The 14,191-nt window shown below is 49.8% G+C and overlaps 1 protein-coding gene across 1 annotated transcript in view; it reads left to right on the plus strand.

Annotated features, from left to right (window-relative positions):
* The window catches only part of TBC1D14 (TBC1 domain family member 14), a 117,111-nt gene that overhangs the window by 24,550 nt on the left and 78,370 nt on the right, over positions 1 to 14,191 (plus strand). The gene's annotated exons all lie outside the window — the stretch shown is intronic.

The following is a 14,191-nucleotide window of genomic DNA, read 5'->3' on the forward strand; positions in this document are numbered from 1 at the left end:
GTGTGGTGGTGGGTTCCTGTAGTACCAGCTACTTGGGAGGCTTAGGCATGAGAATCACTTGAGCCTGGGAGGTGGAGGTTGCAGTGAGCCGAGATTGCGTCACTGCACTCCAGCGTGGGCGACAGAGCAAGACTCTGTCTCAAAAAAAAAAAAAAAAAAAGAAAAATGAAAAGAATTGACTGTTTAGCAATGAGGAGGCCATTGGTGACCTTTGACCAGAGCTGTTTTTGTGGAGTGGTGCAAGCAAAAGCGAAACTGGAGTAAATATTTAAGAGAGAATGGGGCCGGCATGGTGGCCTCACACCTGTAATCCCAGCACTTTGGGAGGCCAGGGTGGGTGGATCACTTTAAACTGGGAGTTTGAGATTGGCCTGGGCAAAATAGTGAGACCCCATCTCTGCAGTGAGCTGCACATTGTTATCACCAGGCGTCTGCTGCACTGGTCCACTGCAGTGATCCCGCCACTGCATTTCCAGCCTGGGTGACAGAGTGAGACCCAAAGAGACTGGGAGAAGGGAAGTTGGAAGCAGTGAGCAGATAATTCTTTTGGTGGGTTTGCTACAGAGTGGAGCAGAAAATGGGGTGATAGCTGGAGGCAGAAGTGGTGTGATTTTTTTTTTTCCTTTTTTAAGATTGGAGAAATACAGGGTTTTTTTTGTTTTGTTTGTTTGTTTCTTTCTTTCTTTGTTGTTGTTTTTTTTTTTTTTAATTTGAAAACAACCTAGTAAAAAAATAAGAGGTGAACATATCCGGGAGAAGAGAGAATCACTGGAGCTTTGTCCTTGAGTTGCATCTGAAGGAGCAGGATCTAGAGTTCAACAGAGAAGTGGCTTCAGCTGGGGAGAGTCCAGGGTAGCAGGCACCTGGGAGAGGATGGGGCACAGGTAGATGGGGAGGAGGGGTCTGGGGGAGGGTGCTTGCTCTCGCAGGCGCTCTCTCGTGTGTGCTCTCTCCCTCTCCTTCCCTCTCTCTCTCCCTTTTCCTCTCCCTCTCTCCCGCTTCCATGCTTGTAGTCTACTTTATTGTTTGTAGTGTTGCTTCATTGTTTGTGTGTAAATGTACTTTTTTTTTTTTTTTTCCGAGACGGAATCTCACTCTATTGCCCAGGCTGGAGTGCAGTGATGTGATCTTGGCTCACTGCAGCCTCTGCCTCCTAGGTTCGAGCGATTCTCCTGCCTCAGCCTTCTGAGTAGCTGGGATTACAGGCATGCGCCACCACACCCAGCTAATTTTTGTATTTTTAGTAGAGACGGGGTTTCACCGTGTTGGCCAGGCTGGTCTTGAATTTCTGACTTCAAGTGATTCACCCGCCTCGGCCTCCCAAATTGCTGGGATTACAGGCATGAGCCACTGTGCCTGGCCTGAATATAGATTTTTAGTTTCAACATATTTACTTTTTAAAAAATAGAGTTTATTTTTTAGAGCACTCGTAGGTTTACAGCAAAATTAAGCAGAGAGGATAGAATTCCATGTATCTCCTTTTTACCCTCATGTGCACAGCCTCCCCTCTCATCAACAGCCCACACTGGAGGAGTCCATTTGTTACCGTCGATGAGCCCACACTGACTGACACATCATTATCACCAGGAGTCCAGAGTCTACATCAGGTGCTGTGCACTCTGTGGGTTTGGACAGGTATATAATGACATGTATCTGCCGTGGCCGTATCACACTGAGGAGTTTCACTGCCCCCAAATCCTCTGTGATCCACCTATCCGTCTCTCTTTTTCTCCTAACCCCTGGAAACTACTGATCTTTTTACTGTCTCCATAGTTTTGCCATACAGGTGGAAATCATTTTCACATTGGCTTCTTTCACTTAGTAATGTAAATCCGAGTCTCTTCATGTCTTTTCATGTCTTGATAGCTCATTTCTTTTTAGCACTCAATGATATTTCACTGTGTGTATGTACCGTAGTTTATCCATTCACCGCTGAAGGACAACTTAGTTGCTTCCAAGTGTTGGCAATTATGAATGAAACTGCCATAATCATCTGTGTGAAGATTTTTGTGTGGACATAAGTTTTCAGCTTCTTTGAGTAAATACCAAGACATGCAGTGGCTAAGTTATACGGTAAAGTATGTTTAGTTTTGTAAGAAACCAGCAAACTGTCTTCCAAAGGGGCAGTACCATTTGACTCCCCCAGCAATGAATGAGAGTTTCTGTTGTTCCACATCCTCCCCAGCATTTGCTGTTGTCAGTGGAAGTTCTTGTTTGGTTGCTCTGGGTTTTTGTTTCGTTTTGTTTTGTTTTTGGTGAAGTAGGAAGCAGGGTCCCAAGGATGGAGGTCTTAGTCTGTTTGAGCTTTTTTTTTTTTTTTACTTACTTATTTATCTATTTTTTGAGACAGAGTTTCACTCTTGTTGCCCAGGCAAGAGCGCAGTGGCACGATCTCGGCTCACCACAACCTCTGCCTTCGGGTTCAAGTGATTCTCCTGCCTCAGCCTCCCTAGTAGCTGGGATTACAGGCATGCACCACTGTGCCCGGCTAATTTTGTATTTTTAGTAGAGAGGGGGTTTCTCTATATTGGTCAGGCTGGTCTCGAACTCCTGACCTCAGGTGATCTGCCCATGGCAGCCTCCCAAAGTGTTGGGATTACAGGTGTGAGCCACCACGCCAGGCCTGTTTAAAATTTTTAAACATAATATTGTAGATGAGGTGGCTTATAAACAACAGAAATTTGTTTCCCACAGTTCTGGAGGCTGGGAGGCATAAGATCAAGGTGCCATCAGGTTCAGTGTCTACTGAGCTGTTGAACATGTTTTTTATAAGGGCACTAATCCCACTGGGGAGGGCTCCACCCTCATGACCTAGTCACTTCCCAAAGGCTTCACTTCTTAATACTGTCAACCTGAGGGTTAGGATTTCAACATGTGAGTTGGGTGGGGGCACAAACCCTGGGGCTATAGCAGTGGGGATGGTGTGCTGGGTTCGAAGCTGTGTGAAAGCCATCAAGGCGTGTGGGAGAATGGATAGAGAGGGAAGGAAGCGTTGCTGGGGGGCAGCAAGGGCCCTGCCAGGCGATCAGGGACCAGTCAGCGTGCTGCGTGTCTTTCTCCAGCCATGTTTTTTGCACAGATACACGTTCAGGGCAGGCTTGTCTTTGAGCTAAGTGTGTACAGGGAAGGAAGAGAGAGGCAGGGCTCAGGGACGTGTGAGGGTGATTACACTGGGGCGCGGATTCTCCGGGCGGTGGAAGGAGGGTGGATTAGAGAAGCAGGATGAAGACCCTGAAGCCTGGAGGGTAGTGGGGGTCTTCACCGTGTGGGCGGGGAGGCTCCAGTCACACGGCCGGCTGGGAGTGGAGCCTGCAGGGTCAGTGTCCACCACGTCTGACGTAGGCTGCCCCCGGGGCCATCGCATTGCTGTTTGAGCTGCGTCTGGTGGGCCTGGTCCAGGAGTGTTGGAGAAAGGAAGTGGAGGTCTTCATTCCACTCCTCCCGTGTGCTGGGTGGGGAGAGGGAGGCAGCAGTGCCGTCCCGGGCGTTGTGGTGGTGGGCGCTGCTTTGCTGGGCTGGCCTTGCTGAGACAGGGCTTCTTCCCATGGTGTAAGAGCCTCCCCATTTGTGAACAGCACCCTGTCCTCAGGGAGAGCTTGTCTGGGGGAGGACCGTGGGGATCAGCCCTGAATGTTGGCTGTGCAAGATCCCTCTTCTGGGGGCTGCCTGGTGGCCCCAGTGCTAGGAGCTGCATGAGACAGTGGTACCATGCTCGACCACCCTGCCCTTGGGTGCACATAACCTCACATGCTCCTCTGGAGAGGGCCAGGCCAGGATAGCAAGGGGGGAAGTCAATGCCAAGAGGAAACATCTGGGAGGAACATGGACCGTGGTCACACGAGCGTGAGGCGCCACTTCCTCTTCTTCAGTCCTTGGCCCTCTCCAGGGGACCTCAGCCTCACTCCCAGCTGGCTGCCCACAGCAGATGTCCCCTTGGCCTTCCCACCAGGCACCAGCCTGGCATCTCCCCCTCCGTAGGACCAGGTCTGCAGAGAGGTGGGGCTCCTCGCTCACTCAGGGACGCCTTCTCTCTGCTTCTCTGAGGATCCGCATCCCTAGATCATTTCTGCAGATGTTTAGCCACTGCCAGGAAGCCCTCTCCAGCCTGTGTGCGAGGACTAGCCTCGCCTTGCAGTCCTTCTGTGTGCCTCGTGGATCCTGCATTCACCCAGGGGTCACAGGAGAGATGCCGGGGTGAGCATGCCTGTCACACAGCTGTGCAGGGGCTGCGGCTGGGGCTGGCCCCCCGTGGGCCCCAGTGTTCCATTGTTTCAGGTCTTTGGGTTCCTCCCCTGCAGCCGCACTCTGAAGAGTATCCATCCCGGCTGCAGGAGGGGAGACCTGGCTGTGCAGTAGTGCAGCAGCGGTGCCCTCCCCCAGGCTCTGTGGGCTGGCCTGAGTGCTGCATGGGAAAGCACCGTGGACACCCCGGGGAAGAGATGCTAGTGAAACCCTTGCCAGCTCAGCCGGTGGCCTCTTCCTCATCAGCAGTGGATGGCATCCTGGCTCTGCCACCCACTCCCTCTGCATCTGGGGCAAGTCGCTTTGCAGACACAGCTTTCCCACGTGTGAAATGCAGAGTTGCGTCAGGCGGTCTCGGCATCTTCCAGCAGGAAGAACCTTCTGGAATCAGCAGTAGCCCCTGCTGTCCTCCTGCAGGCCTGGAGACTCCTCCTGGAATGGTTTTCCTGCCTGCCTCTTCCTGCTGTGTAAATGAGAAGAACCCACAGGAGCCCCCCAGGAAGAGTGGCCCCCTTTGCTGCATGTCGGCTCCCAGCTCTGTGGCTGGGGCACCTCTCATGTGCAGTGCCACCCGATCAGGTCCCCCCCAGCAGCCTGCGCACCCCTCAAGGGACTGCCCCTTGCTCATTGTACGCTGGTGCTCATTAGAACTCAGTAAGTGCTTGCCAAATGGTTGCATTCAGACGTCATCCCTTTCCTTAGAGATTATCTACCCAAGCACCCAGTCCTGGGGATGTAACGGTCAACACACCCACTTCTCCCAAATCAAAGCACTCAATGGCACGATAGTCGACTGAGACCACACTGCAGAGACTGATAAGGGATGCTCAGTGCCAGGCTGTGAGGCCTGTGGCAGAGTTCCTGAGGAGAGGGGTGAGGATGGGGTGGTGGCGTGGAGGTGGCATGGGAAAGCTGGGAGAGGCTCCACTTTACACAGGGGGGTCAGGGAGGGCTTTGGTGGGAAAGCAGCGTTTGAGCAAAGATCTGAGTGGCGTGCGGGTGAAGCGTGTTCTTCCGAAGGACACAGTGGAGACGAAGGCCCTGAGGCCGGCGGGGACTGGCCTTGCTTTTCAGGCCTCACAACCTACAGCAAGCTCCTTGAGAAACGAGCACCAGCAGCCTGTGCTCCTGGCTGCCACAGTACCTCATGCATGCTCAGCAAAGTTGTCCCTTTTGGCTGCCTGGAGTCGTATTTTGGGGCACAGTTGGTGCTTTAGTTACTAGAATATCAAGCTGCTGTCCAATGTGTTAGCCACTAGCCCCATGTAGCTATTTAAATTGAGTTAAAATTACCTGAAATGGAAAATTCAGTTTCTTAGTCACTCTGGCCAGTGAGACGCTCAGTAGCCACATGTGGCTTGTGGCCACCCCGTTGGGCAGCTCAGATTAGTACATTTCCACCATGCAGGAAGTTCTGTTGTTCAGCCCTGGTCTGTGGGACAATCTGTGACTTGAACCTTTTTTGTTCTTCTTGATGTGTAACAGCAGCACACAGTGGGTGTGAAACAAGCAAATCCATAATGGAATGTGTGTAGCCCAGAGAGGTCTAGAGAAAGAGCCGCCCTCAGGGCTCCGGGGAAGGGGAAGGAAACTGAGGCCAGGTGGCAGGTCAGATAGGTGTAGCGGGGAGGGCCCTGCCTGGAGTCAGCCTTGCTGGGGTTGAGGTTCTCACCTGAGGGTGTGTTTGACCCTCCCTGTGAACTCTAGTGCACATTTAAATATGGGAGATGACAGCGTGGTGGGGGAGGCGCCTACACCCCTCAGAGGTGTATTCTGAAGGCGCCTGTTGTGCCCTCCAGTGAAGGGGACAAAGAACCTGGTGGAGATTCAGAGAGTGCAGTCATAGAGCCAAAGACCTGAAAGTCTGCTCTGCCTGGCCGGCTGGGCGGCTGGACATGGTGCTCTATGTTCTTGTGTCTTACCTGTCTCCGAGCTGGCGGCCAGGAGGCTGTGCTTGGGAAGTGCCTGTTACAGCAGTCAGTGCAGCACTTACTAGGAGGTGTTAGGAATCGCCGTGTCCCGGCTTATGGCATGAATGAACGAATGAATGAACTAATGAATGGTAGTGAGGGCTTGCCTAAGGGAGGTGCTGCAGGAAAGGGAAAATGGAGAGAAAGGATTGAATCAGTTCTGGAGGGTAAACACGAGCGATTTATCTTGGCTATTAATGACTGGATGAAAGCAGGTTGGCTGTTCTGTGATCGACCAGTGCTCAAGATGTTTGTTCTGAATCCCATCTGGGTTTGATGGTCCGTTTCCTTCTGTTGGTGGGCTGGGAAACTTGCCTGTATCTGAGGAAAGCAGCATTTTTTTTTTTTTTTTTTTTTTTTTTTTGCGACGCAGTCTTGCTCTGTGGCCCAGGCTGGAGTGTAATGGCGCGATCTTGGCTCACTGCAACCTCTGCCTCCCGGGTTCACGCGATTCTCCTGCCTCAGCCTCCCGGGTAGCTGGGACTACAGGTGTCCGCCACCAGGCCTGGCTAATTTTTGTATTTTTAGTAAAGACAAGGTTTCACCGTGTTAGCCAGGCTGGTCTCAAACTCCGGACCTCAGGTGATTTGCCGTCTTGGCCTCCCAAAGTGCTGGGATTCCTGGCATGAGCCACTGCACCCAGCCAAAAGCAGCTTTTTAAGTTCTTACCACTTTATGTTGCTCCTGACATCGTCTTCCTGTGGGGAAGGCAGACACTTGCTGTGGAGCTGTGGAGTGTCAGTAACATTCAGGAATGGCATGAACTGAACCAAAAAAGACCTTCCTCAGCTTGCACATCTGTTCCTCTGACTTGTCCCATAGCCAAGGCAGTGTTTCTGCCCCAGTTTCTGGAAGGCGTTGATGTCCTTAGAAACTGCACAGAGGGCAAGGTTGTTTTGTGGGATGGAGGAGAAGGAGAATGAATTTGCTCCAGATACGTCAGACCTCCTGTGTTCATGGAACTCCCTCAGGCTTGCAGGCAGCCTCAGGAAACAGTACGCCCATCTTCCTGGAGGCTCCAGGTGTGTGTTCAGGTCCCTCACCAGCCCACCTTCCTTCTGCCCTAGGTGAGGTTAGGTTCAGCCTGGGAGGTGGCGATTCAGTATGAAATGCAGGAGAACTGGTGTGGGACCACAGGAATACACGGGCTTTGAGAAACCTGTGGGCAAGCCCATTCCTGCAAAGCAGTTCTTCAGCCATCAGCCACTTTCTACTCATAAATTAACTTCCCTTTGCCCAGATGGGGATAGAATCTGTTCTGCTTTTCAGCTGTTAGTGGATCGTATCATAGAATAATGCAGTAATTAAAACTGTTTCCTCCTATTTCCTATCTTAAATAGGAGATTATTTAAAATATTTACACATCTTTTTTATTTTTAGAATATTCCATACAAGTAACACTGAATTATTTCATGCCTTCTGTATTTTTCACGCGCACACATCTTACTAGATTGCCACATCAAATCAGTTCCTGTTTATGTTGAGCGAGCTGGGTTTGTAACTGCGAGCTGTTTCAACTCCAGTTTTGCTGATTCTTTGTTGTGAATAGCTGTGGTTTATCTCACGATTCCTGTAAGATTCTATATATGGAAGAATGGTGAGTCATCTAGAGTTGCAGAATAGCCCTTTTGGGCCCCACAGCAGTCCAGTTTCAGTCCAGTTTTCCTGTTCGGATTCCCCCTTGCCTTTAGCAAGAGGCTTTTACAACCCAGGTTCTGGGTACCAAGTGTTACAGGTACGTGTTTATAGGCATTTGAAAGTTAGAGGTTAGCTTTAAGCTCTAACCTCCTTTTAGGTTTCAGATCTGGGTGTTAAACACATTTTCTGTGGTGGGAGGAGTGAGGGGGGAAGGCGGGTCAAAAGGAGTGGGCTCTGCCTTCCCCGCCCCCATGTCCTGCAGAACCAGGCATGAGGAAGAAGGAAGGTGAGGGCCCAGTGGATGGGATGAGGAACCATGTGTCTTGGGTCACCCTTACCCTAATACCTGGCTGTTCATTCACTGTAAGTTTTTGCCTGGAATAGATTTTAATCCCTTTTAGAGGTTCGTTTGAGAGCAGTTATTTTTAAAGCAGAAGAAATTGAGTGGCAGGCAAAATTCCTGGGACAAATACATTAATATCTAGTTAGGTGGATGAATGTTCACTGCTGTAACAAACTTGAAATATACATAAAGCTTCAAACACAACGGAGGTTGATTTCCAGGCCATGCTCCCCCAGGTTCCTTCCGTCCTGTGGCCCCATCATTTTCAGCAGAAGCTTGCTGGGTTCTTCGGTATTACACCAAAGCAGGGGAGAGCGTGTGTAGGGACCAGTGTGGGAGTTCTGAGGGCCAGCTGTGCCTGAAGCGGCACACACCACTCCACTCAGAGTTAATTGGCTGGAATGTCACCCCTACCTGTGAGGGAAGCCGGGAAAGAGGCTGTGCCCAGGACAACGAGGAAATGGATTTGGTGAATAACTGGGAGCCTCGGCTATGATGTCTTTTCCTTCCTCCCTCTGCGCCTCTCCCTTCTTCATGAGAATTAAATGCCTGAAACCGATTAGTTGAATGCCCCTCTCATTCTCTTGCCCAAGTGATAGTTCACACCACCTGGAGGATGAAGTCCAGACCACTTGGTGTGGCCTATGGGGCGTGCAGGATCTGGCTGCTGCCTGCATCTCTGGCCACCAATGGTGCCAGTGCTCAGAGCCAGTGACGCCCTGCCTCTGCACCTTGCCTGTTCTGCTGCCTCTCCCGGACAAATTCTTGTTTGTCCTTCAGGATTCAGCTTAAGTGACACCTCCTCTAGGAAGCCTTCTTTGATCACCCTAACCTCTCCCAGACCTCTCATGTGGACCCCACAGTCCCTGGACTTCTTTGAGACCGCACTAGCCCACTCCCCGCCCCCTCCTGGAACCTTGAGCTTCTGGAGAGCTGGGGCCACACTGTCCTCCTGTGGTTTTCCCAGCTGGTGCAGGTGGTCAGCAGATAGCCTTGAGTGAATATGAATCTAAAAAAAGTCATAAAGGGATCTGGCACACTTAACTTTTAAATCTAAATATGTTTCTTTTAAATTCTATGATTGTTCTGGGTCTTGAGAGCAGACCTCCCCAACAATTCAGTCTCCCATATGGGGTCGCAGCCGCTTGGGTTTCAGATCACGGGCACGGCACCCATCTGTGGTGTCTGTGAAGCCGGCGCGTTCTGCTGGGTTTTTTTTTTTTTTTTTTTTTTTGTGCTAGATCTTTTTAGCTTAGATATGTTTCTTAAAGCTTCTCTTTGTTTAAAAATATGCAGGAAAACTTTGGCGTCGTTCTATTTTTTGTCCTTTTTAACACCTACCCCTGATTTTTCCTTCTTTTTTTATTTCCTTGCAGACTTTGAATTTTAAACAGATAAAAATGGATGCTGTTTCTATTGTTTGGTGTCCTGCTTTTTTACGTAGAGGAAACATTTCTCAGCACAATTAAAACGTGTTCGTACGCTTATTAATGTCTTTGTAGGATTTCATCCTGTGAATCATTTGCTTGTCCAGCAATAAGGAAATGGCTTTTTGTGTCTGCGTTTTGATGATGGAATTTCCCGTGGGCTTCAGAGTGTGGTGCCTGCCTTTCAGATGATTTCCTTGGGACCGAGTCCCCGGGGCTTGCTGCTTCATGACCAGCATCTCGGGCCCCTGTCAGCTCTGGCCTGTCCTCCCTGGGGTGATGACCCTGACGGGAGCCGTCTGTCCTTGACGGACTGAGTTCACTGGTAGTGAGAGCCCAACCTCTGTTTTACAAACGAGCATGCTCCAAGCAGTGGCTGATGGGTGGTTGGAATTCACTGTGGCTCTGGCCTCTGGTTCCTGTAAATTGAGGTGTGGGAGGATTCGTCCTCCCTGGGTCCTCTGGTTTACAGAATGCGGGGATGTCTGGGTTTCTCCTGTCCTCCTCATCCCTGCACTGGTTCCACGGGACTGGCTGGACACAGCGTCACTGGTTCCCAGCACAGCTGACACCGCTTCTAGGAACCTTCTCACCATCCCCGGGGCAGAGGTGGCCTTCAGGGCATGCGTGCTTCTCTCCTGTCTCCTCTGCAGCTTCCTTTTAGTCCAGTGGTGTTTCAGGTGTCTTGCTCTTACTGGAGCTCCTTAAGGACAGAGCCTGTGTCTCAATCATCCCCAATCCCCAGCTAACCCCAGCTCATGTTCCTGATTGGCCCTGGGACACTAGCAGAATGTGACTTGGTTCTGTTCACTAGTGCTGTATAGAGTCAGATTCCTGGAGCTGGTGTGAGAGTGGGAGGTTGGAATCCTCATGGCCAGGGGCTACATTGTGTCAGGCTCTGAGCTTGGCATTTTCCATGTGAAAGGAGACAAGGGTTCCAGGAGAAATGGCCTATATTTGCTGGGGTATAGGGGCGGGCCACACGCCACTGAGCTTTAGAAGCCTGCTGGGTTAGGAATCAGCACGCAGCCTGGATCAATGAAAATAAAGGAGGCAAGAAGATACTAGGAAAGTTTGTGCTTTAAGGCAGGTGTTTACGGTTTGATTTTTATTGAGTGAGTAGAAATGTTGGCGTAGCTTAAAACAAAATCTGAAATAATTCACTATCCATGGAAACTGCTGGAAAGGAGTTATCTTAAATTCACATAGATTAAAGAAAGCATAGCCATAGGTGTGGTGGCTCACACCTGTAATCCCAGCACTTTGGGAGGCTGAGGCGGGCAGATCACCTGAGGTTGGGAGTTCGAGACCAGCCTGACCAACATGGAGAAACCCTGGCTCTACTAAAAATGCAAAATTAGCCGAGTGTGGTGGCGGGCGACTGTAATCCCAGCTACTCGGGAGGCTGAGGCAGGAGAATCGTTTGAACCCGGGAGGCGGAGGTTGCGGTGAGCCGAGATTGCACCATTGCGCTCCAGCCTGGGCAACTAGAGCAAAACTGCATCTCAAAAAAAAAAAAAAAAAAAAAAGATTAAAGAAAGCATTAATTAAAGAAATGAGATAGCATGGGAAGGGAAAGACTTATTAAGGAGCAAAGTTCTCAGTCCTAGCTGCACAATAGGATTATCTGGCAAACTTAAAAATTAATATACGCATTCTGCCCTCAGAGATTGATTTTCATTGGTTTGGGGTGAAACCTGGGCCTCAGGATGCTTGAAAACTCCCTGGGTGATTCTAGCATGCAGCAGGGTTCAGAGCCACCAGTAGAAAGAATGGACTGTCTATTCAGACTTCAACCCAAATATAGGTACTTTACTGCATGACCTTAGGCAAGGTTCTGTCTCTGAATTTTCTCTTCTTCAAGACAAGCCCCATGAGGATGGGGACCTACATTTCCGGTCATCAGGAACTATATTCTCAGTACATGGCATAGTACCTAGAACATAGTTGGTTCTCAATATGTATTCGTTGAATGAAAAAAATGCATGGATGAATAAAGTTGGGATTAAATGAGAGGAGATGCTTGGGCATAATTAACAGACTGCTCTTAGTGTTACTTATTTATTTATTTTACTTGTATTATTATTATGTTTGAGACGGAGCCTCACTTTGTCGCCCAGGCTGGAGTGCAGTGGTGCAGTCTTGGCTAACTGTAACCTCCGCTTCCCGGGTTCAAGCAGTTCTCCTGAGTAGCTGGGATTAGAGGTGCAGGCCACCAGGCCCAGCTAATTTTTGTATTTTTTTTAGTAGAGACGGGGTTTCATCATGTTGGTCAGGCTGGTCTCGAACTCCTAACCTTGTGATCCACCCACCTCGGCCTTCAAAGTGCTGGGATTACAGGTGTGAACCACCGCATCCAGTCCCTTAGTGTTATTTATTAATAAGCACAGTTAACAGACATAAACCCTGATGGCAACTGACTGATGATATCTCCATTCTACAGATGGAAAAACTGAGGCTAGAGAGGTTCATTTCTTGCGTAAAGTCAGGCAGCTTGTTAAGAAGCTGGGATTTGAGCTCCTGACCTGCCTGAGTCTAAATCCCACGTATAGCCCTCCCACCTTAGATCTGATCTTACTCCTGAAGATTTCTAATATGGAACGAACATAGTAATGTCATTCCTTCCCTGAAATGCGATCCCTAGACCCCTCATAATTTGTGATACTTACAAACTTATCGCTAACTCCTCCTCTCCTCTTTTCCTTACTATCAGGTGGAGATTAAGAATAAATTAGTATTTTTCTTAGTACTGTTTTGTACTAAGTTACATGGGCATTTCTGCTCTGCCGTCTCTCTCTCTCTCCTTGTAAAAATCTAAGCTAGGCCGGCACGGTGGCTCACGCCTGTAATCCCAGCACTCTGGGAGGCCGAGGCGGGCAGATCACTTGAGTTCAGGAGTTCAAGACCAGCCTGGCCAACATGGTGAGACCCCATCGCTACTACAAATAAAAAAATTAGGGTGGGCGCGGTGGCTCAAGCCTGTAATCCCAGCACTTGGGAGGCCAAGGTGGGCGGATCACGAGGTCAGGAGATCGAGACATCCTGACTACCACGGTGAAACTCCATCTCTACTAAAAATACAAAAAAACTAGCCGGGTGTGGTGGCGGGCGCCTGTAGTCCCAGCTACTTGGGAGGCTAAGGCAGGAGAATGGCGTGAACCCAGGATGCGGAGCTTGCAGTGAGCCGAGATCGTGCCACTGCACTCCAGCCTGGGCGACAGAGCAAGACCCTGTCTCAAAAAAAAAAAAAAAAAAAAAAACATTAGCTGCCCCTGGTGGCGGATGCCTGTAATCCCACCTACTTGGGAAGCTGAGGCAGGAGAATCGCTGGAACCCGGGAGGCGGAGGTTGTAGTGAGCTGAGATTGCACCACGGCACTCCCACCTGGGCAGCAGAGTGAGACTCCGTCTCAAAAAAAAAAAAAAAAAAAAGAAATCTAAGCTGATGTTAGAGAGTGGATCCCTGTTTAGTTTTCTCCTGCTGTATTTAAATATTAGAGAGTGTTTGAAGGAGATTTCAAGGAGAGTATGACTTTAGGGAGAACACTAGATCTTGCTTTGGACTCAGTGACTTATCAGTGGAGACGTACGTGGCAGTCATTTCAGGGTTAGTTAATGAATACCTTTTAATGTAGTTCTATCTGGCAGGTTTTATGTCAGACCTTGGGGATACAAAGACCAAGTAGGAAGCCTGCCTGCCCTACAAATGCAGTGGGAGGTGAGGTGCAAATAACAAAAATGCAATACTCCCAGCTCTCTGTCACAGATAAATGTGGACGTGCTTTGGGAGCATGGAGGAGGGACTGCGTGGGGAGGGGGCACATGAACCCAGGAAGGCTGCACGGGAGAGTGGTTTGAGCTGAGTTAGCATGTATTGAAATTTTATGTAAAGGAGAGCAAAGCCTGCAGATCTTAAGTACCTGAAGTGAACACACTCGCACGTCTGCCACCTCGATCAGTACAGAGACTATGACTAGAACCCCCAGAAGTCTCCTTCGGGTTCCTTCCCTGTCAGCATTTCGCTCCCCACGGGTAACCACTGTTCTGACTCTGTCACCGCACATGAGCTCTGCCTTCTTTTTTGAACTTTAGGTAAATGGACTCATCCATTATGCCCTCTCATGTCTGGCTTTCTTTGCTCAACACTGGCAGACTCACCCTGGGAGGTTTGCATGGCAGTAGCATCTATTTCGTGTTGTCTGGTTTTCGGCTGTATGGGTATCCCACTCTTTGTTCTCCCGTGTGTGGAGGTTTGATTTGTTCAGGGTCCAATGGTTACAGATAATGCTCATCATGGTGTTCTCATGGATGTCACTGGCGTGTGCGTGCCTGGGGTGGGACATGTGGGTCTCCTGTGGGTCCCACTCGCGGTGTGTGGTGATGCCAGCTGCTCTTGATCTTTCCAAAAGGTGATATTGTCAGTTTATTTTTCTTTTTGTCATTCCAGTGACAAGGTAGGGGTTTTTTTTTTTTTGAGATGGAGTCTGTCACTCAGGCTGGAGTGCAGTAGTGAGATCTCAGCTCACTGCAACCTCCGCCTCCCGGATTCAAGCGATTCTTCTGCCTCAGCCT

This window comes from Nomascus leucogenys, chromosome 20, assembly GCF_006542625.1.
Source record: "Nomascus leucogenys isolate Asia chromosome 20, Asia_NLE_v1, whole genome shotgun sequence".
NCBI classification, from domain to species: domain Eukaryota; kingdom Metazoa; phylum Chordata; class Mammalia; order Primates; family Hylobatidae; genus Nomascus; species Nomascus leucogenys.